The sequence below is a fragment of the Musca autumnalis genome, unplaced genomic scaffold, assembly GCF_047663935.1.
Source record: "Musca autumnalis isolate F117 unplaced genomic scaffold, ASM4766393v1 scaffold_1, whole genome shotgun sequence".
Classification (NCBI taxonomy): domain Eukaryota; kingdom Metazoa; phylum Arthropoda; class Insecta; order Diptera; family Muscidae; genus Musca; species Musca autumnalis.
In genome coordinates, this window is record NW_027411644.1 from 274086247 (window position 1) to 274112703 (window position 26457).

A 26457-nucleotide genomic window follows, 5' to 3' on the forward strand; every position below is an offset into this window, starting at 1 on the left:
ATTTTTGAAAATTTAACATAGCTGAAGCCAAGGTTTACCCTTTTAGAATACGCGACTTGTGGTTCTATACTATACAAATTAAATATTTTTGGATACAATGAAATGTTGTTGAACGTGGCAAAAAATATTGGCCTTAAAAGAAAATTTGTGTGGAAGCTGTGGCTATATTTATGTTAAAAAATGGGTAAAAATGGGTTGAAGCCACCATGTCTTTTTTTTGTTTTCTCTCGATTTGTGAGTAAACCACACTTCTCTCGATTTTCCTGTCAAAGTAAAAGTAGAAGCAAACTAAATAAGGATCATCTCACTAATGTATTACTTTTCAAAATTTGAACTGCTTCTACCATTAAATGATGCTGACATTTTAAAGCCAGTTTTACAGTGTTTTTTGACATTTTCTTCTAATTTCATTCCGCAAACAGGTTTTACAAAAAATCGTATATAGGATTGTAGAACTCGCGATTCTGAGTTATTTGATATATGTGTCGTGAATGTAGTCTACACAGCTTCATAGAATTCTGCATCCAAATACGGAAATTTTGTGCGCACATTTTTCTAAAAATCTTATTTTTCGGGCCTAATTTTTACAATTGTCATTCGATTTCCTCGTACTTGATTGCACATTTTAGTTTTTTACGTTCCGGATCTAATAAATCATTCCCCGTGAAAATCCATCCACTAAAACGCGAGTTACAAGAAAGTCCAAAGTAGAAAAATCACCTAAAATTGTTTTTGGAAATATCGCCTATTTTATCGCGTTTTCTGCGGTTCGTTTCCACTGCAATGAAACAACTAATACAGCATCTTCGTTTTAGCGGAAACAGAGTTCTGAAAACTTCAGTGATAAGGGAGCTACATTCATTTTATCCCAAAAAAATAGCTCGTGATGCTACATCCACGGTTCTTAATTGATCGCCTTGAAACAGATATATATCGATGTAGATTTTCATGGTGGACATTGAAATCGGATGCGGACAAAAAATGCACTTTGCGCAAATTAGCGATATTTTATAGGTATTTTAATGCTAAGATGCAGCTGATGCTACATCTTAGCCTCCAAATTAAATTTCGAAAAATATATACAAATTAAAAGATATGGTCTTGCTGTACATGAAAATCACATGCGGACAAAATGATTTTGATAATTACGCGATTTACACGTATTTTCAAATGCATATAAATAAAAATGGGTTATTTGACCTCTATTTCCATTTCAGAAGCTTTGACATATATCCTCATTAACCCAATTAGCTTCCCTAATAGGAAAGCTTTAATATGAATGTCAATAAAGCAAAATCCGTCTATTTTATTCGGAGATTTAAGCAAAATGAAGGAAGTATTCCTGTAAATTTTTACAATATTTTCTACTACATAATGCATTTAAAAAAATATTTTTTAGAACAAAAAATTATTTTTTGACCAAAATATGTGCTTATTTTGGCTGTAACATCCAAACTATAACACCAATATGTATGATAGCAGTCTCATTTGATACGCCGTGAAGTTTGGATCCACAACAATTTTTTATCTAATTTTATGACCACTAAATGGGCTTTAATTTTGAAAAAAGTTGACTTATATTCAATAATTTAGCAATTTTATGTACATTCCGCGAATTCTGTGTAACATTTTGCAGATATTATAAAATCTACTCGCTGAAATCACTTCGAGAGAACTTTTTTGTAACAATTGTGCTCATTAAAATAATTAGCGTTTTTATAATATTTTCTTTCTTAAAAAGCGAAATAAAAGCGCCATAACTTTTGTCCGCAGCAACCAAAAATTGGCGGGCGACCAGATTCGTACTGGGAATCTTTTTCTTAACCTACATATCAAAAATCGTGGATGTAGCGCGAAAAAAAATTATCCTTTTTTTCTGAAATGGAATATGAAATAATTGACAATATTCCTGATATACACTTTCATACGGGCAATACGTGCCTCATCGGAATAATGGTTTTAGACCCCAAGTATGTTTGGACAAAATCCGTTTCAGACAATTTGGAGTTGATTTAGCCATGTCCGTCTGTCTGGTTCGTTGGAGCGCACGATAACTCTCTTTTGTCCAAACTTAGTTTAAGTTCGAAGATGGGTTATATCGGTCCGCTCCTTCCGGTACCTCCCCCACAAATACGTTCAAATATGTTCGAAATATTGTGCGCACGATAACTCTTGAAGGGAGTGACCGATTTGGTCCATACTTTACACATCCTATTATATCTACCATATAGATCAGGTTCGAATATGTACTATATTTTTCCACTCCTTTGGGTACCTCCCACACAAAATTTCGGATAAGTTCACTTTAAGACCTGCTCTCCAATCACTTTGATTTCTGTTGACGCAACTTGTATTCGCTGCCTCAATTACGACGGTAAAACATTTTCAGAGATAAATTCATACTTCTTCAGAAAAGAGCCCGAAATGTGTAAAACCACCTAGGTCACCATATGTAGTGGGTGGAGAGCACGAAAACTGTAGAACTGATCAACCGATATGGTCCAAAATTTGGCATTCGTCATATTTTGTCCAAACATAGTTTTGGTTCGCAGATGGGCAATACCAGTCCACAATATCCGGTACTTCCCCCCAATATTTAAAAAATTTCACTAAAATGGTATGCACGATATCCCTTGAACGGGGCAACCAAAGTTCAAAATTTGTGTCTAAGTGCAGTTTAGGGTCTGTTCGAAGATCTTTTGGAAATGTATACCGATGCTGTTCATTGTGGTCCTGTTTAAAGAGATATTATGTTTTCCATGGACAAGCCCATGCTTCCTGGCATACTGTCCAAAAGTTATACGATGACCCACTGAAATGACTAGTGGGCGCGAAAAGATATCACTCCCAAATAAGGTTAACTTTCATAATGGACTACGTCGGGCCTAAATAGACCCTAAATACATTCGATCTGTTCTTAGATGAAAGTTTCAATTCACATAGGCTGAGGGTATATCTCTGTCGACAGAGCCGACTGAAACTATTTTATTTGTTTCTTGAGGCTTTACCAACAATTATTGACAGGAAATAACACTATCAAATCTTTTATTCAGAACGTCCATAAATGTCAAGAAAAAGGCCTCAAAAATACGAAAAAGCGGACGATGTCATGAATTAGCGGAAATCCCATAGGTTAAGTTAGGTTTAGAACGCGCAGCTGTCGTTTTAACAGCCGCTCCACTCGGAGACCATGAAGTCCATTGTGATCGTCCTGACTATTCTTCATGATGGTGTTGGATGATGATGATGGAGATGATGCTGATTTTTTGTGTCAAGATTAGTTGGAGGTTGTATCTATTGCTTGAGTTGTTGGATGGTAGAGATGATGCTGTTGTTGTGATGTCTGGGTTGAGTGATGCTGTGTGGGTGGTTGTGCATGCTGACATATGTGGCTGCAGATGTGATATGGAGCTATTGAGGGAGGAGATGGTTGGATAGTTAGGAGAGGAGAGGGAGTGAGAAGTGGTGAAAACAAGGGGGAAGGATGAAGAGAGAAGATAAGTAGATTGTTTATAGGAAAGAGAAAGTTGGTCTAGTGAAAGCTTTCTAGACTATTCAAGTCTATAATGGCCCGCCCATAGCAATTTAAGGCTCTTACAATATGCAACCAGAACTGTAGGGTCAATAGAGGAGAAGTAAGAAAGAGAGTCAATCACATATACATCAAATAGTCTATGCCTTTTTACCATATGTCTAGGGCAACGACAAAGAAGGTGCTCGATTGTCTCCGTTTCCTCTTCATCCTCACATAACCTACAATACTCAATGTTGTTTTTATCCCACTTACAAGTCATGGATTTTATGCTACAGTGGCCAGTTATAATCCCCGTAGCAACTCTGATTTCTGGCATGCGCAGTGCGAGAAGAGACGCAGTTATGCGCCCTGAGATTGCCGGCCAGATTGACTTCGATACCTTACAACCAGGTATTTCCTACAAATTTCTTACGGTTTTCTCTGCGTAGAACTGGTTGAGTTTGCCGAGGAAGGAGCAAAGCGGTGGCTTGACATAGTCCTCTACCATGAGGTCCGAGGACTGGGAGCCTCGCCTTGCTAATTCATCAACAATCTCATTCCCCTCATCATTGCAGTGTCCTGGTACCCAGCAAAGGTTGACGCGTACGTTGCATGTTTTTAAGATGGATCTACACTTTTGAACAATCCTAGATTTAATAGTATAAGACCCTAGCGCCTTAAATGCAACCTGACTATCCACATAGACTGTGAGTCTCCTACCTGCGTGGTCCGTCATTCCTACCACTAATTCTAGGGCTTTCATTACTGCAAAGACCTCCGCCTGAAAAACACTGCAGTTTGTACTAAGCTTATGCGAGCGTTTGTTATTTAGCCCTTCGCAGTACACCCCCGCTCCAGAACCTTCATCCATCTTTGAACCATCAGTAAATATGGGAAGGCTATCGGGTATTGGTCTGCCCTGCTCCCATTCACTCCTGTCAGGGATTATTACATTCGCTACATCAAAGTCCAAGCATTACGGGATGCTTGATATTGAACTGAACTATCAAGGGGTTGGATGTTCAATACCGTATTCAGTGCTGCCTGAGGGGTGATCTTTACTGCTCCAGTAATAAGAAGTGATGCAGATCTCTGCACAGAAGATAACTGGACAAATAGGACCTATTGTTCAGGGCCTTCCACCACACAAGACATCCATAGGTCAGAATGGGACAGACAACAGTCTTATACAGCCAGTCTACCACATGAGGTCTCAGACCCCAACTTTTCCCTACGGAGTTCTTACATGACTAGAGTGCAATTAGACCCCTCTGGGTGCGTTCCTCTGTGTTCCTTTTCCATCTAAGCCGATGGTCAAGGATCACTCCCAGGTACTTCGCCTCAGTGGAGAGATTTAGTTGCACAGTGGGCCCAGCCCACTGGTATGAGCCCATCGAGAGAGTTTGACAAGTGCCCCTTGCATCAGTTCACACAACGTAGACAGAAATTTCCCGCTAATCAGGATAACTACGTCATCCGCATAAGCGACTACCTTAGTTCCCAGTCTGTTGAATTCCATGAGTATCCCATTTATCACCAGTAGCCAAAGTAGGGGCGATAGGACCCCCCCTGAGGAGTACCTCTGGTGACAGATCTCCTGATAGAGCTCTCCCCAATATTAGAATTGATAAGCCTGCTTTTAAGCATGCAATAAATCCAGCCTATTAGGATAGAGGGGATACCCAGTAATTCTAGGGCAGAATGGATGGATTCGAGTTTCACGTTGTTAAAAGCTCCCTCTATATCCAGAAAGGCAGCCAGGGTGAAATTCGATTCATCCAGATTCTTCTCTATATACCCTACGACACTATGTAGCGCTGTTTCTGTTGATTTCTCTGTAATATATGCATGTTGTGAGTTGCTTATAAGGTCTTGGCTGAAGAAAGTTCTAATTTCTTAATCTAACAATCTTTCCAAAGTTTTTAAGAGGAACAAGGAAAGACTAATCGGCCTGTAGTCTTTCGGTAGCGAGTGAATTGGTTTCCCAGCTTTGGGAATGTAGGTCTCTGATACCTCTTTCCACAGCGCCGGTATATGCGATAGTTATAGACAAGCCCTAAAAATCTTCTGTAGAACGGTTGTCAGGGCAGTCGGTGCATTCTGAAGCATCGCTGGAATGATACGATCAGGTCCAGGAGATTTATAGGGCTGAAAAGTACTTATCGTCCATGAGATTTTGTGATAGCTTACTAATCTGTCGACAAGAGCCAACTCCCCTGGAGTGCTTGTGTCCACGCCAGGTGTACTCGAGCTAGCATCCTCACTTCCAGGGAAATGTGTTCCTGTCAACAGGTCTAAAGTCTCTAGAGCGGAATTAGTCCAGGTACCGTCATCCCGTTTGATGCTCCCAAAAGGTTTGGGTCGTTCGAGATCACCTTATGGAACCTCGCTGCTGCATTAACCCCCTCTATAGACTCACTAAAGCTGATCCACGAATTTCTCTTAACCTTCCTGATTTCACTTTTATACCGGTTGAAGCTCTCTCTGTATAGATTCCAATCGGAATCAACTTTGGTGTTGTTAGCTTTATTATAAGCTTTCCTGCTGTTTTTCTTAAGTTTGGCTAGCTCTTTGCTCCACCATACTGGTTGAGGTTGTACGTTGTTCAGAGAATTCTCACAACCTCGAGGAAACAAGGGAGTTGTAGTTTTCCCAGTTTTCCCTCCTTGGATTTCTATGAGGCCGTTGCCGTTTACTTCCATAACGGTCTTGAAAGTGTATCGCTCTGTGATCTGAAAATGAACACTCCTCCGATACCCTCCAGTCCACTATGGTTGTATCTTCCATATTTGTAAGGGTTAAGTCTATGACCTCTTCCCTTACCCTATTTTGGAAGGTGGCAGTGTTACCCCTATTACATACTCGTAGATTATTAGCTAAAATAAAATCGAATATGGACTCACCTCTAGCATTGGTGTCTCTGCTTCCCCAGTGGAAATGGTGAGCATTTGCATCACAGCCCATCAATAACCTGCAATTGACCTCCACTAGTTTGAGCCTGTGAGGGAGAGAGTTCGGCAGCCGCGGCCTTAGATTGATCTGCACCAACCGAAGGCCATGCTGCCGAACTACTTTACTGCGACTTCGAGACCCGGAACCGAAGTCCACCAGATCCGAAGAACAGCACTCCCCCACAGTCTCTAATATATTCCGCACTCTCGCTGTCAATGGTAAATCGCATCACCATACCATCTGCTTTTTTAAAGAAGTTGAGCAGCCTCCAACTTTCGATGAAGAGACCTCTGTTCTGCTTCCTAATCATCTTCATCACCTCCTCTGCATCAGAATCAGCAGGAGGCACCCATGTTGTGGCTACAATTCTCTTGGGTATTTCATCCGCAGAGACAGCGGCCAGAATACAGCCGTCCCAGAGTTCACTAGCGCCCTCTTTCGTCTGGATAAGAAAGTCTCTCGACTCCTCATCCTGACAATAGAGGATTTTGATGCCCCTTTGGACGACTGCCCTGCCGAAACCGGTCTTCCCGGCATCTACTTCATCCGAGGTGATGGTCCTCCTAAGGAGGCGTTCCACTGCGAGCCAGTGTGTATCGCTGATCCTCCCATCCAGGTCAGCTTTATCGATAATCGCCACTCGGAGATTCTCCGGAGCGATCATCCCTTCTGAGCCCGCTGACTTCGGTGTCCTCTCACCAGAAGGCTGTGGGGGTATCAGACCTGGGTCGGCTTTGCTGGCCGTCCCCGGTTGAGCCCGTTCTGCCTTCTTTTGACCAGTCACCTGTGCGAACGAGTCCATGTGATTGCTTGGTCGACGATCCACCACCCTCTTAGCAACAGGATGCGATTTCTTCGAATGTCCGCCCTGCTTTGAGGTCGATGAGGTCCATCTCCCGCCACTGCCCCATGGCTCTTCACAGTGTCAGCACTGCTCCTAACTCCAGAAGAGTGAGGTCCATCAGGGCAGACGATTTTACAGTAGTATGTTGCCCATTCCTCTGCACAGTCGTCGCCCCTGATCGATCTTCACCATTCTTTTCCCCGACAGGTCCGGTAGCAGCCGCCGACGAGATAGGCGGTACCTTTAGCGGCTGTCTTGTTTGTGGCTGCATCCTTTCCTGCGCCGACTTCGAAACGGGAGTGATCACACCAGTGTTTCCCTTAAGCTCCGTCGTCTTCGGGGCCAACGGCAGTCATTAAACAAGTCCGCAAATGACACGAGCAGCTCGACAACATTGGTTTTATTAGTTTCCCTGTAGAGGATGCCTTTGTCACAGCTGCTGGGCTGGAAACTGCATCCTTTACAGGGGTCGGAATTTGGTCAATTGGATGAAAGATCTTCTCAATGTGAGGGTATTTCCGTTCGAAACGCCTCACAAATTGAATCTTCAAACCAATTTCCCTAAATTCCGCTTGAGTCACCTCAGTGGGGTCTTTGCCAATGAATATTTGGCAGTACAAAATGGTTCTGCGGCAATTATACCGATCCTTCTTCTGCCTGGCTCTTTTTGACTTGGCTGATGAGGACATGGGGGTAGTGGTCACTTCCTCCTCCACGGCCTCTTCCGCCAAGGCATCTTGCCTGCACAAAGAGTGCTTGTCGGATTCGACCGACGCTACATCCCCTGAGGGAGTGGTATCCTCAACCGCAAGGTTGGAGCTCTCCTCTTGATGAGGACATGGGGGTGGTGGTCACTTCCTCCTCCACGGCCTCTTCCGCCAAGGCATCTTGCCTGCACAAAGAGTGCTTGTCGGATTCGACCGACGCTACATCCCCTGAGGGAGTGGTATCCTCAACCGCAAGGTTGGAGCTCTCCAGGGCAAAAGGGGGAACCTCTTTGGAAGACTGGGATGAGATAATTGTGATTTTCATCTCATCTTCCTCCCAGTTCTCCCAGTCCCCTTGAGGAGGGCTCTCCTGGCTGAGTCGAAGGATATCACTGTCCCCCAGGAGATCGAGCAATTCCCTGCTCTGTTGGTAAATGGCGTCACTTACTCTGTCTATTGTCGTTGGGCTGTCGTCCCCGCGAAAGGATTGGGTCGTTCTCGCACAAGGTGTTCCGTTGTCCGTTTTCATTGCAGTGGTCGGTATCGAGAGTATATTAGGGTTGGGGTTTTTAAAAGTTTTCAAGTTATCATCCATAAAAGACAAATGTAATGGGGGATCTGAGGACAATCATGGCATAGCCCTCCACTACCATGATTGAGGCTGAAATACTCGCTGAGGCGCCAAGGTATCGAGCGAGGCTCCGTTCTAATACAGTTGGTACCCTAACTGCAAACCTTAGGAACACCGATAGGCACGAGGTCGCTTAACACCCCGGTGTTAGGGGATTCCGGTTAAGGCGTGCACAGCTTCCTATAAATCAGGGCAATATAGTTAAAGTGCAGAATTATACAATAAAAGCTCATTGCCGGGACAAAGAGAGAAATTGCGCACTTAAGCACTCATGGGTTTGTTTCTTTTCTTCATGTTACCTATGATACTTTTTGCTTCTTCTAAATAAATTATCTCACATTCGCACAAATCATATGTTATAATATTTGTTAATATATTGTTTAATAATTAGTTTTGTTGTTAATACAACAACTAAGTACTTCTTAATGATGTTTATCGATTTCTTAAAATGTTTTCACAGTTTTTTTTATTAAATTAATAAATTTAAGCAATATAAAAAAAAAGAAAATAAGAAAGTCTAATAATACCATCTATAAAAAGACTACTCTGAACAAAGTGTAATTTCATCTCCAAAAAATTTCATTTCAAAGTTTTATTTTTGAATTTTGCACCAAAAGGTTTCAATTAAATTCAATTTGTTGATTTTTACGATCGTGTTTTTTTCATTCGCTAATGAAGAAAGTGTTAAGCCTTTATTAAACAAGCCATACAGAGAAATTCCCAGCAACAACAACACCACCAACAAAAACATGGGCAGTAGCATCAACGGCAACAGCAATTTTATTATTTAGAGGTGCGTTGCCTTCTGAAGGTGGTTTCCAATGGTTTGGGGCATTTGTTATTTTAAGGCATTTCGTTTATATATATTGTTAATTGTTTTTGTTGTAGCTACAGCTGTCGATGATATCTGTAGGCTGCCGTAGTTTTTTTTAGCCACGGCTTGAGTATTATCTAAACAATTGGCATAGCATGTTCCATGCCAAATTGAAAAACAAAACAATGAAAAAAAAAAAAACAACCTGCTGATGTTGTTTGTTTTTTTTTTTGTCTTCATCGAGCGCGAGTTGAATGCGCCTGATATTTTTTCATTTTTCTTGATGGAAAAAATTATGCTTGGCTATAGCAAACAACTGGCATCTTACATAAATAGGCACTTTGGCAGACGTTTCTTACGTCTTGAAATTGCGTTGACGACGTCTCTTCCATCTTTGATGAAAACTCATATGTACTCATATTCGTACTTACAGCTTATTAAATATGTTGCAAGAGCGTTTAAGTTTTGTTATTGTAATAGAAAATTACTGGATATTATTTTAAATTAAAGTGTTACACACATACATATATACTCGTACATACATATGTACATATACATATGTATGTAATTACAAACAGAAAATATTCCTGTGATACCATGCAAAACCTAGCAGCTCTTTAACAAATTCAATGTAAATTATTCTTGGAATTTGGTATACCAATTCAGAAATATAATCATTTATTTTAATCGATTTCATCTTTTTATGATTCTCACAACTCAATAAAGAATTCCGATTTTCGGTCCAGTTATAATTTGATATTTGTGGTTCCCAATGGTCACAAATCTCGTCCAACAAAAATTGTCAACACAGGTCCATGTTTTGGTATATCACCGGTTTCGGTTTTTTGAGGAACTTAGCTTCAATTTTTAACGGAACTAGCTTTAATTTGACATTTGAGATTCCCAGTGGTCACAAAACTTCTCCACCAAAAAATTTCAACATAAGTCCATGCTTTGGCACAGCCTCCATATAACAGCACCTGCCGATTTCAGATATTTGAGATTTTAGCAGCAATTGTTAACCAAACTAGAATAATTTGGCATTTGAACTTCCGAAATGGAAGGCATTACAATTCATGAAGGAATATGTGTATATATTGAGAAAAAAATGATTCCTAGACAAGACACAAGAGTGACTTGATATAGAAAAAAAAGACTTCAAAAAATACTTCATATCTACAAATTTGTAAAAAATGGTTGTATAAATATAAGTTATCAAAATCAGCCTTTGTCTTTATTTACATTCAAAATATGCCTGATGCTGGCTTAAACCACCAGCAAAACGATCGTAGCATAGTGGTTGGGTGTGTGGTACTTCGCTAGAATAAACTTTCAATACAAAACTCCTTCGGCCATGTTAGCTCGATTAATTCAATGAATTAATTAAAAACTTTCATAAATAATGGCCTTCGTCCTAAAAAGACAATAATAAATATTATTTTTTTTAATTTTTCTAATCGAACCAAAAATATATTTGGAATAATATTTTAACAATAAGTTTTTTTCTCTTTTCTTGTTGCTATAATATGAAATTTATAAAGCCAATGTTTATAATTTTGGTTTAAATTTTTTTACGCGTTTTCTAGATTCTGTAGGTAATTTTAATTTATTTCTTTAGAGGTGTATACGGACTCTGAGGTAGTATAATTTAGATTTGCTCCCAGATTTTTTTTAATTTTTTTGATGGTGCATCTACGAATGGATGTCAAACGCTGTTACTGATATATACACACATATCCTCAATAATTTTGTGACCGCGAACAGATGTAAACCCAGAATTTTTTCCTTAACCTCTATACTAAAAATCGGATGTGCTAGCAAAAAAATTAAATTTTTTTCAAATGGAATTGTAAAGGAAATTTGGTTTTTACCATATACACTTTCATACGGACAAAATGTGCCTCGAAATCCGTTTCAGAGAATTTGAAGTTAATTTAGCCATGTCCATCTGTCTGTCTGTCTGGCTGGAGCGCACGATAACTCTTGAATAGATCAAGCGATTCGGTCCAATATTTGGTATTCGTAATATGTTGTCTAAACTTAGTTTATGTTCGAAAATGGGCTAAATCGATCCACTTCTTCCGGTATCTCCTCCACAAAATTTCGAAAATGTTCGGAAAATTTGTGCGCACCATAACTCTTGAAGGGAGGAAACGATTTGATCCAAACTTTCCACATGAAATTTGTGGCAGACTTAGATGAGGTTCCAATATGGACTCAATCGGTCCACTGCTTCGGGTACCACCCACACACAATTTCGGAAAAGTGCAGTTTAGGACCTGCTCTGGAATCGCTTTGGTTTCTGGGTTTCAGGGGCAAGTCCATACTTCCTGAGAAAATGGTCTGAAAGTTGCAATAAAAAAACCCCATGACACCGTGTGTAGTGGTTGGAGCGCAAGATAACTCTCGAACGGATCTGCCGATTCGGTCCAAAATTTGGCCTTCGTAATATTTTGTGCAAACTTAATTTAAGTTCGATGATAAGCTATATCGGTCCACTCCTTCAGGTACCTCCCACACAAAAGTTCAAAAATGTTCGGAAAATTTTTGCGCACGATATCTCTTGAAGACCGATTTACACATCCTAATATATCAACCAGATGTATATACGGTTTAAATATGGACTATAATTGTCCACTCCTTCAGGTACCTCCCACACAAAATTTCGGATAAGTTCACTTTAAGACCTGCTCCCGAATCATTTCAATTTCTTTTAAAGCAACTTGCATTCGCTGCCTCAATGACGTCGGCAAGAGTTTTTTCAGAGGCAAGCCTATACTTCTTGAAAAAATAGCCCGAAAGGTGCAAAACAAAACCCCTAGGACACCGTGTGTAGTGGTTGGAGCGCAAGATAACTCTCAAACGGATTAACCGATTTGGTCCTATATTTGGTCTTCGTCATATTTTGTCCAAACTAGTTTCAGTTCGAAAATGTCTAAGTGTAGTTTAGGGCCTGTTCGAAGATCCTTGGGAAATGTATACCGATGCTGTTCGTTGTGGTCCCGTTTACAGCTAGATTATATTTTCCGTGGACAAGTCTATGCTTCCTGGCATCAAAAAGTTAAACTATGACCCACTAAAGTGACTAGTGGGCGCTATATCAATCGAAAAGGTATGACCCCCAAAACAAGATCAACTTCCATAATGGACTATGTCGGTCCATTCCTTCAAGTACCTCCTCCGCAACATTTTAAACTTTAATCCTAATCCACATTTTTGTCGGCAAGTTCAAATGTCCAAAAAGAGCCACAAAATTCTGTACGTAGATGAAAGTTTCGATTCATATAGGCTGAGGGTAAAGCCGACTGATACTCTTTTACTTGTTTTTATTAAAATGTGTTTTTCCGTTGGCTACCTAACAGGTGATGATTTTTTTACAGAAAAGACATAATTTTTTAAACCCTATTTAAATTTCAAAGCTTTATGGAGCAAAACATTGAATTTACCGTATATATGTATCTCAATAACCAATTTGTGCAAAATTGACAAAGCTTCTTCTGTGTCTTACCAGCTCAGCGATAACGAAGCCTGCACACACCCATCCGACAGCAGTACAGATAGTCCTTTAAGAGGATCGATGTCCAACTTCCGTGTTGTGTCGCAATGCCGTCGGAGGGTGTGGAATTCCAGATACATAGAGGGTAGTACTCTCGACATGCTCGAACAGCTTAAAATGGGGGACCATTTCAAAGGACTTAGTCAGGTCCAATGATACCATTACTGTGACATGGCCTGTTCCGATTGAGACCTTAACTACGGCATTCAAATGGCGTTGTTGTGGCATCATATGATTTGTTTATAAGTTCGTTTTTTGCTTAATATGGCGTGCGGTAGCGTGCAAGGCTGATGTTTGCACGGTGTCATCAATCCAGAGTAGTTTTGGCTGAACTACTCTGGTTTGTCGTGACAGCTGGCACTCCTTAGCAGCAATAGAGTGGGATGTTCTCCGAGGACGGAAATCACGCGATAGTTTTTTATGACTTCTGCATCTATGTGTTTGCTATTAACAGGCTTGCTGATCTAGGCTCTTTATTGTAACGTTGGACCTCTCTTTCTAGATCAGGAAGATCTCTACTGACGTGCCTGGTGGCGATTAGGGTGGCTCTCACGGTAACATAGCAGCAAGTACTGCAACCTAACCATGCTGTACTGGAAGAATTTTTGTCTCCTTATGTAAAAGCCCCCCCCTGAAGACATGAGGAGGAACTCTGTTGCAGTTCTCAGGCGGCATTCTGACAGGTTTGAATATTTTTCCATCGCATTGCACTTGAATTCGCGGACCAAACTGGCGCTGCATAGCTTACCACAGTCCAACCTATCCCGTTATAGATATGTATGTGATCAACAAGTTTTTATTTAATCTGCACCCCAAGTGCTGTTAACTGAAGACTCAGCTTGTCGCATATGTCAAATGTGACCCTTAGAATCATGGGGCAGTTAGTGGTCGGAATCCGGCTACCATCGACCATAACATTCAACCCACTGTTCACCTTTGCAGTCTATGTGGTTAAGAGAGGGGCCGTAGATTTAGTGTCGGATATTTGTATATTCCTCGAGTAAGAAAATATTGTAAGATTGGTCCAATAAGAGCTCAGCCTTTCAGAAATTACATTGGGGAAGGTACCTGACGCCAAGATCATACAATTATCCACATACGTTACCACCTTAAGGCCGTCTGAAAGGGGTAGGGAAGGTTAAACAGTTCCGGTGATATCACCCCAAACTGGGGAACTCCCTGTTACGTTCTACGGGGCTTGGACTTGTTATTTCTGAATTCCACAACTGACGTCCACACTTATAATAGTTCTCAAGCAGCGTGGAGTGTTTTACTGTATCCTACCCCAAGGCTTGCTTGCGGGACCACGCTGCCCATTTTCCAGACTTCGGGTACGATGTGTGTGGCTAGCGATAGGTTAAGAACTTTGATGAAATACTCGAGTCCCGGCTCATCCAGCTGTTTTAGCATTACCATTGAAATTCCATCAGGGCCCAACAATTTGGATGAATTTTGGTGGTTTTCCTCGGCTGGAATAGATCTAATGCGATGCAGTACTATACTCATCGCCCCGTCACTCTCGGTGAGCTCGAAAATTGTCGATTAAAATAGCTTGCACGCCTCGTTGGATCAGTCAGCGTAACGTCGACGAACGTGACTGAGGATCTATCTTCCCTCTTTCCTGGGTTCGACAGTGACTTAACCGCTGCCAACAATTCACTTATCCCGGCTAATGATTTAGCCACCTGTTCCGCTTATGCTCACCAAGCAACCTGTTATCTTCCAGTGTCAGCTAACTGACTCTGAGGTTGGCTCGACGAAACTCATCACGCTCGTTTGCTAATCCCATCGCCTCTGCTGAGAAATTTTGTCTCACTTCAGGTATTTGACCAGCAGATACATAGGGAGCGGCTGCAGCAGTGATGATGTCTGGGAACGTCCTCTCGGCAGATATCTGAAGCGGTGATAAGTGAAATTGTTTGATGAATGTGTTGCGTTCAGAGGTGATGAAATCCTACGGTCTGATAATTGAGACAATTATGTGGAGATGATCTGAACCAAGAGAAACGACGTGTTGCCAGTTGACGTCATTTGTTAGACCAGATGACACGATCGGCGAACTGTGATACTCTCCGCTAATTCTGGTAGGGACGCCCTCATTAAATGTACAACATGTAGAGCTATCAATCTGTTCAACCAGCGCTATACCTTCTGGTCATTTCCGAGGACCGAAAATCCACAACACATGATTAGCATTAAAGTCCCCCAAAACCAGTCGGTTACGATCTTCATTCCTATATTCTACAGTTCACGTTGAGAGATAGGTATGCTCTCTGCAATAGGAAAGCTAATCCCCTACCTTCACTTCTGGTGCGATCTTTCCTCATTAGGTTGTAACCATCACATCGCTGTAAGCTGCATTTTTTGCTCAGCTTGGTTTCCTGCAGCATCGCGACCACGACTGAGCTGCGTTTACGGCTTCTGTTGGGGCGACTGCGGATGAGTCTCGTTTCCTGATGACGACGACTCACAGGGGTTTCTGTTCACGCAGCATACAGCAACATATACCCTGTCGTAGTCGAATCAGATGCACCAAATATCGTGCATCTATTGCATTTCACCGAAATTTGAGTATGGTGGATGCTAATGCGACAAACCGAGCACATCCATATTGGACATGGGTTTTCCTCCGTCCCGGTACGGATTAAAAGAATCCGGAGCAGACATTCTGGTCTGCTCCCAACACGAAAAACGATACAAACACAAACATATGTACATACGTACAATGAGGTGGCATCCGCGGGCCTGAACACGGGTGTGGATTCCGGGTCAATCAGTGTTAATGATGGATTCCGGGTCAATCAGTGTCCTTATGTCGCGGGGGAAAATGACGTCTCAATACTCTTCGCTACTGGTGAACGACCGGCTCTATGTATCCCATCAACTACATGTTCGTGAAATGTTTTCAATAGTATTGGTTGTTTTTGTTGTTGTAGCAGTCCAAATATATTCGATCTTGTCTGATTTCGGTTATCAGGTTCTGGTTCAACTGTACCCAGACTGAAAAATTCTGCAACTTCGACTGGTTGCGTCCCTAAAGAATCAGAAGACAGGTGAGTGGGGTTAGCTCGGCAATCAAACAAATTCAGCGCGTCGTGTGGTCCCGATCCACACGAGTATTCCAAAAACCAAGAGGTATTCATGCTATATAGTAAGGGTTATGCTTTTGTGAGTAGGCTGTCTAATCACAAACATATACAAATTGACGCTGAAAACTTCCAAAACTTCTTTTGTGACATACGAAAATGTAATATCTTATTAAAATTAGGTACCTCTTCAAAATATCACACCTGTTATAGTTGTTGTCGTACAGTGACAGTCTGAGGGTATATATCTGTTGTCAAACCTAACTGATAATGTTTTACTTATGCTTATGTTGTTAAATTATTATATTAACACCTATGAATGATTTTACTAAATTCCCAATGAAACAAGTAAAAAAGTATCAGTCGGCTTTGCCGACAGAGATATACCCTCAGCCTGTGTATATTGAAACAATATACGTATGTATTTAGGGGGTTTTAAAATTTTTGGGCGTTTGAACCGACAAAAATTTTGATAAGGATTGAATATCAAAAGTTTTGCGGAGGAGATACTAAAAGGAATGGATCGACATTGACTGTTATGGAAGTGGATCTCCAGCCACAACATATGGTGCCATAGGGGGTTTTCACACTCTTCGGGCTGTTTGCTCAAGAAGTATGGACTTGCCCCTAAAAAAACTTTTACCATCGTAATTGAGGCAACGAATGCAAGTTGCTTCAACAAAAATTAAATTTTTGAACTTTTGTGGGGGAGGTACCTGAAGGAGTGGACCGATATGGCTTATCTTCAAACTTAAACTATGTTTGGACAAAATATTACTAAGGCCATATTTTGGACCGAATCGGCAGATCCGTTCGCGAGTTATCTTGCGCTCCAACCACTCACACGGTGTCATAGGGGTTTTTTGCAACTTTCTTCCTATTTTCCCAGGAAGTATGGACTTGCCCCTGATGAAACTTGTACGTCGTATGGAGGGCAGTGAATACAAGTTGATAAAACAAAAATCAAAGCGATTCGAGAGATGGCCATAAACTGAACTTCTCCGAAATTTTGTGTGGGAGGTACCCGAAGGAGTGGTTCCATATTGGAACCTTATATTACTCTGGTAGAAAGTTTACGCTATACAAAGTATGGACCAAATCGGTCACTCCCTCAAGAGTAATCGTGCGCACAAACTTTCCGAACATTTTTGAACTTTTGTGGGGGAGGTACCGGAAGGAGTATACCGATGTAGCTCATCTTCGAACTTAAACTAAGTTTGGGCAAAATATTACGAAAGCCAAAATTTGAACCGAATCGGTTCATCCGTTCGAGAGTTACCGTGCGCTCCAGCCAGCAGGACAGAGAGACAGACGGACGGACATGGCTAGATCGACTCCAAATTGTCTGAAACACATTTCGTCCAAACATACTTGGGGTCTAAAACCATTATTTCGATGAGACACATTTTCATCGTATCAAAGTGTATACTTATACCCTCCTTAGCCTAAAGGCTGAGGGTATAAAAAAACTTTACAATACTAATTTCAATTCAATGAAGGTTTAATGTCAATGACCGACAAATGTATTTTTAATATAGAAACAACTCCTTTCATAAATATAGTAAAAATACAACTAACCTAAAGTAAAAGGATTCCCATCCCTTTCATTAAAAACACAAAACAACAATACGCCATCTGCATAAAAGCTCATTCACATACTCCTCAGCATCTCAAGGTGAAACGGATTCGAAATTAAAATTGAATGCCACATCATGTCATAATGCATTAACTGAAACATGTTTTTCCAACATCAACGTCACACCAGTCAACCATTGAATGGAAAACGTCATCGCAGATATTCAAACCATAAAAAGAAATTAAATCGGATACATGACCAAAAACCTATTAATAAAGGCAAACAGCTGGAAAACTATTATGTTCATAGTCATAACCCCTTTTTAAGAGAGATGGCGATGACAACGATGCTGATGATCGTCGTCGTCATGATCAATGATTTCATGAGACATCATTGACTTTGTCATATTCAACATTACCACGAATGTTTGCTGCAACATAATTTCAACACTTGACTTTCCATAGTTTTGTGTAATCTGCTGCTGCTGGTATAAGTAACTTCACTCGACTATGTAAGTAAGAGTGCCGCCATTACAAGTATGTGGAGATCCCAGGAGTTTTAAACGGTATGATCGTCATCATCACTACCACTGAATGATAAGTAATTAGTGTTTTACCATTGTCGGTGTTTGGTACACTTGTATCTGCCCAATTGCAGACAGCTGGAAATCTTGACAAGCATATGATGCAAAAATGAAGTCAACTTGTTATGACATGTTCGGGGGTGGGTTAGGTGTTGTGATTGACAAGATAAGCGTGTAAGTACTATGTGTGTAATATATTGCAATTGTAAAAGAAATTAACCAAGTGTGTCCTGAGTTTATGTTTTGTTAAACTTTTTAAGTTTTTGGTATACAGATCTTTACCCATATCTCGACAACAAGATAAAACGAAACAGTGATATGTGTCCGTCCGCCCATTATAAATTCCAATCCAACTTCAGTCGGCAATTATGGACCGTTCGTCACTAAATTGTGTATGGGGGTCTGGTTCCGGTCAGAAGATACACCTAAGTTGTTGTTGTATTAACCTATATTATTTTCAGTTATCTGATTCTGGTTCCTCTGTGGTCAGATTCAAAAATTCTGGCTGCGTCCATAAGGAAACATGAGACAGTTGAATGGTTTTAGTTGGGTAGTTAAATAAGTGCAACGTGCCGTGCGATCGTAATCCACATGCAGGGCATGTGTTGGGCATCGTGCTGTCAATTCGGCCCAATAATGGTCCCGAATTTTAATTGGGCTAAAACCACTCGTGTTTGCCTTGTCAAATGGCGTTCTTCTGCTACTGTCTGCGCAACTGCACCAGTATGAGTGATAGAGGTTTTCGTTTAAACCTTAGGACTTCTCTCTTTAAATCATTGAGATCTCTCCTAAATTGCCTGGGTTGAGGAAATCTGTCCCCTAAATTGTGGCAAAGATGCTTACGGTGATAACACTTATGCAGGTACTGCAGCGACAACACCTTGTTGTGCTGATGCAGCGATAAAATCCTCGTCTCATCGTGAAGTATTAATGATGAAGTAAATACCCTTTACAGTCCCCTGAGCAGCATTCTGGTAGGTTTGAATATTTTCCGCTATGTAGCGGCAATATTTGCATACACATTGGCGCCTTGTAAGAGGTCAACAAGGTTTCTATGCCAGCAGCACAAGTGTTCCAGCCAGTTGGACGGGTGGACGACTTGAAAATGCTATTAAACGTAACATTAAATATCTTGAGGTAGTTAGTGGTCCGAATCAGGACAGAATGGACCACTATGTTGAGGAGGGCCTCATTTCAGACCTGCAGGTGGTGAACAGAATTGTGGTGCATTTAGCGGCGGATATTTGTATATACATCAGAGGTCAAGAAACCCCAAGTGCGCCGACCAAGGACCGGAGGACCTTATTCATAATTCTGATCTTGTCGCAAATAACTGTGGCTTACGCCGAAGTCTTAGGATAGTTAGTGGTCGGAATCAGGACACTATTAACCAATATGTTCAGAAGAAGCTTCATTTCGGCCGTCCAAGGTGTGAACACAGTGCGGCTAGATTAAGCGGAGGATATTTTCAAGATCCTACAATCATTCGAATACATTACCATCACTTCAGAAAGGAAAAATATATGTATATGTTTAGATCCAAACGTATTATGTTCGCGTCCAAACAAATATATATTTGCAACATTTTGTAACATATCTTAATTTTATTTGTTTGGGTACCAGCATATTTTTAATGTTAGAACATATTTCTATGGGTGGAGAGAGGAGTTTTGCCAAAGAGCGCAACAGTGCAGTGCGCATAGTGCATTAGAAGACGTTGAAGCGACGACGCACACTGGTCGAAACCACTGATCTTGCGGCGCAAAAGTCAAAAAATCGAACTATAAAATTGCGAAATATTTTCCATTGTATCGATTACAGACACTTCGCAGATACAGATTTTGTTTTTTAATTTTTGTTGTTGTAAATATTCACTCAGTTATTCACTATCAAATGCAAGAGTTTTTGTTGCATCAGATTTTAAAAAATTGTTGCAAAAAAATTAACTTCATATTTGTTTAAATGTTAAATGAATTCGTAATGAAACTGGACAAGATTTATATTCAATTAATAGCAGAGGGTGAGATTTAAATTATTAAAATTAGTTTGGGGTCTGGAGGTACTTAGTTATATAGCAATAAATTTTCAAAAAATTAATTTTTTTTGTGTTTTTATGGGTTGTACGCGCTTGTTCCATAGAGTGCATCTTGTAAACTTAGCCGAACTTAGGTTCGATTATTTTTTGGGGAAGAAATTGGACTCTCTGGATACGGAATAACCACATTTGGGCTGCAAATATTTGCAAATCTTTTGATGACTGCACTTTTAAAAAAAGGGATTTTGCATGAAATTCATACAAATTTAGCTGTGCATTTGTATGGGAGCTAAATCAATATATGGACCTATCTTGAGAAATGTTTGCAAGGAGGATTTCTACCCCCGGAGACACTATAATACTATATTATAGCTAAATATGTTATTAAATATGGGATAACAAATAAAAATTCAACGAATCGGGGGTACCATAAAAGGGGCTACATCGAAACATAAATCCGTGTTGAAAATGTTTTGCAAGAAGATTTTATACGCAGTGAGAACACGGAATGCAAAATTACAGCCAAGTTGGTTTAAAAATGTGGTCATGATATTCAAAATACCTTAAATTGGGAGGTACGGTTGCATGGGGGCTATATCAAAACGTGCACCTATGTCCATCATTTTTGGTGAAATTATTTTGTGACCACTAGGAAACCTAAGTACCAAAATAACAAGTAATTTGCTACGAAATTGTGGCTTAAATCCTCAAAATACCGAAAATCTTAAGGTACCGTTATATGGGGGCTATACCAAAACATCAGCCGATATTGTTCATATTTGGCCCATTATTACCCACAGGTACAAGCTGAGTTTGTGCCAAATTTCAGTGACGTATCTCAATTCGTTTGCAAGTTATTAATTTTGCGCCGCTAGATCAGTGCTTTCGACCACCGTGCGACGGGAGGGTGAAAAAGTTTGTTTTTGCTTTGGTGGTGCGTATGCGATATGCGGCCAAACACGTGTGTTCCGTTCTTTGTTGTTGTTGTTCCGATTTATTCATCCACAAGCAGTCATTTTTAAAAGGTTTTATTTAGCTCACCCCGTTTGTTATACCCTCCACCATAGTATGGAGGGTATATTAAGTTTGTCATTCCGTTTGTAACACATCGAACTAATCATTTGCGACCCTATAAAGTATATATATTCTTGATCAGGAGAAAATTCTAAGACGATCTAGCCATGTCCGTCTGTCCGTCTGTTGTAATCACTCTAGCGTCCGCAATAATTGAGATAGAGTGCTGCACGCGAGTGTCTTTTTTCCATAGGCAGGTCAAGTTCGAAGATGGGCTATATCGGTCCACTCTTTGGTATAGCCCCCATATAACGGTACCTCCGGATTTGAGGTATTTTGACGTTCTTCGCCACATTTGCAGACCAAATTAGCTATAATTTGGCATTTGGGGTTCCTAGTGATCAACAAACTTATATCCCAAAGGATATGGGCATAGGTCCATGTTTTGGTATAGCCCCCATATAACGGTACCTCCCGATTTTCGGTATTTTGAGATTTTTAGCTACAATTTTTAACCGAACTAGCTGTAATTTGCCATTTGAGGTTCACAGTGGTCATGAAATATCTCCACCAAACATCGTCAACATAGGTCTATGTTTTGGTATAGCCCCCATATAACGGTACCTCCCGATTTTTCGGTATTTTGAGAATTTTAGCTACAATTTTTAACCGAACTAGCTGTAATTTGCCATTTGAGATTCTCCGTGGTCATGAAATATCTCCACCAAACATCGTCAACATAGGTCCATGTTTTGATATAGCCCCCATATAACGGTACCTCCCGATTTTCGGTATTTTGAGAATTTTAGCTACAGTTTTTAACCGAAATAGCTGTAATTTGACATTTGAAGTTCTCAGTGGTCATAAAACATGTCCAACGAAACATCGTCAACATAGGTCCATGGCTCCCATATATCGGTACCTCCCGATTTTCGGTATTTTGAGAATTATAGCTACAATTTTTAACCGAACTAGCTGTAATTTGCCATTTGAGGTTCTCAGTGGTCATGAAACATCTCCACCAAACATCGTCAACATTGGTCCATGTTTTGGTATAGCCCCCATATAACGGTGCCTCCCGATTTTCGGTATTTTGAGAATTTTAGCTACAGTTTTTAACCGAAATAGCTGTAATTTGACATTTGAAGTTCTCAGTGGGCATAAAACATGTCCAACGAAACATCGTCAACATAGGTCCATGTTTTGGCATAGCCCCCATATAACGGTATCTCCCGATTTTCGGTATTTTGAGAATTTTAGCTACAATTTTGTCTATTCAAAAATAATCGTTAATATAGGTCCATGTTTTGGTATATCCCCCCATATAACTGTACCTCCCGATTTTCGGGAATTTTCAGTGGTCACGAAATTTCTTAACTAAAATTCATCAACATGGGTCCATTTTTGAGGGTCTACATTGTTTTGATAAAACTACACTCAATTTGACTCTTGAAGTTCCCTGCAGCTATAAAACTTTTCCGCCAAAAAATTTGAAGATAGGTTGACTCTTTGATATAGCACCGTAGGTGGTACCTTTCACCTATCTGAACACATTTTTTTAGATTAGATTAGATAACACTGTGCAACAAAATGGAGGTGAAAGTCTGGGGCACGGAAAATTCCTCTTGGGGAAGAAAGGCTTGGTGAGTATATTATGAACCCCGAAGGACAGATCCGCCGTGAGTCGAACTTCCGCCTTATGGCGTGATCAAATTTTTGTTAGAGACCCTGTGGGCCATCAGGAATTAGCGTTATATCTTTGTTCACTGTTGCTTAAGTGCTCTACAAAAAAAAAAAAACAAAGAAAGATATAATGCTAATTCATGATGGCTTACAGGGTCTCTTGCAAAAACTTCATCACGCCATAACACGGAAGTTTGACTGACGGCGCATCTGTCCTTCAGGGTTTTTAATATACACACACCAATGGCTTTCATCTCCAAAAGGAATTATCTCTGCCCCAACATTTGTGTTTACAGTGTAATTTAAGCAATAGTGGGAGGCAGTAGGCGTCTATCCATTGTCGAAAAGTTGTTCCACCTAAAATTGTGAAAAAGCCCTAATTATTCCATTTTAATTAAGACTATTTTATGGTGGAGGGTATAAAAAGTTCGGCCCGGCCGAACTTAACGACTTTTTACTTGTTTTATTTATTCTTGGGTCAAATTTAGTAATTCAAATTTCACCCTCTTCCTGTCAACCGATTAATCTGAAATTTTGTATACACTTTGGATTTTGGTGAAAATACAATTATGTTTATTCATTATCATTATAAATTCAAGATGGCGGCCGCTACAAAATGGCGGATAACGTAGGTTTTATCAATCCCATCAATATGGGTATCAAATGAAAGGGCTCAACAAGCAGAATACAATATACTATAAACAAGTGCGCAAAGGCTATAGTCGGGACGGGGCCGACCATGTGTTACCCTACACCACTACCCATGTGCATAAGCTTTTCACTGGTAAACATTTCTTTTAGGGAATATAATCCGAATACCATCAAACATAATATGCCTCTTTCTCTCGGGACCACCATAAGCAACCAAAATTTCGTGACCATCCAATCAAAATTACGACCTGTAGCGTGATTGCAAAAAATGGAAGAATTGGATGCATTGTGGTATCTCCCTTGTTTGGCCACCTTCGCCAACCTACTTTACACCAATTTAAAGGTAATATTGTCTTCTTCTATTGACAGGCTTTGCCGTTGGAAACCCCTACTAGAAGCCGATATATTCACAAAGAATAATACTTTGAATTTGTCTCCACATGAGATTACAAAAAATGGATATATTACTGACTTTTGCAATATCTCGGTTGTTTGCTATAAGGGAGATCTTTTCTTCTACAACTGGCGGGTTTTCTTTTTGGAATGCTCCTACCAGAAGCGGAGATATTCGCATAAGAAAAAACTTTGACTTTTCTCCACATAAGCTTTTTGCTTATTCCGACTCCTGAATATTATCCGACCATCACCAAACTTAATAGGCTTCTTCCTCTGTGGGATTCGCATCAACTCCCAAAAAATTCATGACGATCCGATCAAAATTGCGACCTGTAGCGTGATTACAAGGAAATCGGAAAATGGGATGCATTACCGACTATTGCGATATCTCTGTTGTTTGACCACCTACGACAGCCTACTGTACATCGTTGTAAAGGTGATATTTTCTACTTTCCTTGCCAGGTTTTGCTTTTGATTTACCTCTTAAAGAAACAGAGCTATTGGCTTTGAAATAAAACGTTGACCTTTTCTCCAAATAAATTATTGCCCATTTCGACCCCTGAATATTATCCGACCATCATCAAAACCAATAGGCTTCTTCCTCTGTGGGACCTCCATTAACTCCCAAAATTTCATGACGATCCGATCAAAATTGCGACCTGTAGCGCGATTTTGAAAATAATTTAAAAATGGGATGTATTACCGACTATTGCTATATCTCCGTTATTTCGCCACCTACGCCAACCCGCTTTGAATCATTGTAAAGGTGGGATATTCTTCTTTCATAGTCAGGCTTTGCCTTTCGAAGATCCCCAACCAAAGCTGTGATATTCGTCATTATAACTCAAATCGCAAAAGTAAAAAGATGGGTTGTATTAGCGGCTATTGCGATTTCTTCTTTGTATGACCACCTAAGACAACCTACTATACATCGTTAAAAAGGTGATATTTTCTACTTTCATTAGCAGGTTTTGTTTTTGATATACACATTATAGATGCGGAGATATTCGCTTAGAAATAAAACGTTGACTTTTTCCCAAAATAAGTTTTTTGCCCATTCCGACCAATGAATATTATCCGACCATCACCCCTTCGGGACCCTCATCAATACCCGAAATTTGGTGACGATCCGATCAAAATTGCGACCTGTGGCGTGATTACAAGGACAGACGGACAGACGGACGGACTGACGGACGGACACACATAGCCAGATCGACTCAGCTCGTCGAGACATTAATTTTGGTATATATAAGTATGGGTCTAGGACCATTATTTCGATGCGTTACAAACTTTTTGGCCAAAACCAACTTATAGTACCCTCCCCACATAGTGGTGTAGGTTATAAAAATTTAAATCCAAGATGGCGGCCGCTACAAAATGGCGGATAACGTAGGTTTTATCAATCCCATCAATATGGGTATCAAATGAAAGTGCTCAACCAGTAGAATACAATGTACTATATAAAATTAAAATCCAAGATGGCGGCCTCTACAAAATGGCGGATAACTTAGGTTTTATCAATCCCATCAACATGGGTATCAAATGAAAGGTCTCAACAAGTAGAATACAATTTACTATGCAAAATTGAAATCTAAGATGGCCGCCGCTACCAAATGGCTGATAACAATTTTTTTTTAGAAAATAAAAATAGGTAAAAAAACTTTTTAAGTTAAACGGTTTTATGTTAAACATACATTGCAATGTTTAAGATAAATGTACTAAAAACCAAAAAATAATGAAATAGATACAGTGGTGGGAATTATAAACATATGCATAGACTAGACTAAAATAAAACCGTGGGGCACGTCAATTGTCTACAAATTATCGACTTAATGTGCGATAGAAGAATCGTTTAATTCGTCGCTAGGCAGTTGGCCCGCAGACGCTGAGGAAATTACTTACTATTTTCTTGCTCATGGAAATTCCAATAGTTATACACTCCATGTAAATAAAAGAGATGTTTCAACTAGTTTATCGTTGGACATTCACACTGCTGCTTGGCGTGGAAGCGTTTCACTGCTCGTAGTTTGTCTTTAATCGACAAAGTACTACTCGCTCACCAATATGAAACCTTAAAACTCGCTTATAGTCGAGCTTGCTAGCTTGTTTCCACATTCTAGCCCTACTTATCACACGTCCATCGTTGTCGGTTGAACAACTGTCTAATTATAGTGTAACACTACAAAACAAACATTTTAATCAACGATTGTAGACAATTGACGTGCCCCACGGTTTTATTTTAGTCTAGTGTATGCATATGTTTATAATTCAAACGACTGTATCTATTTTATTATTTTTTGGTTTTTAGTACATTTATCTTAAACATTGCAATGTATGTTTAACATAAAACCGTTTAACTTAAAAAGTTTTGTTTACCTATTTTTATTTCTGTAACAGTTAACCTAGCAAGCGAAG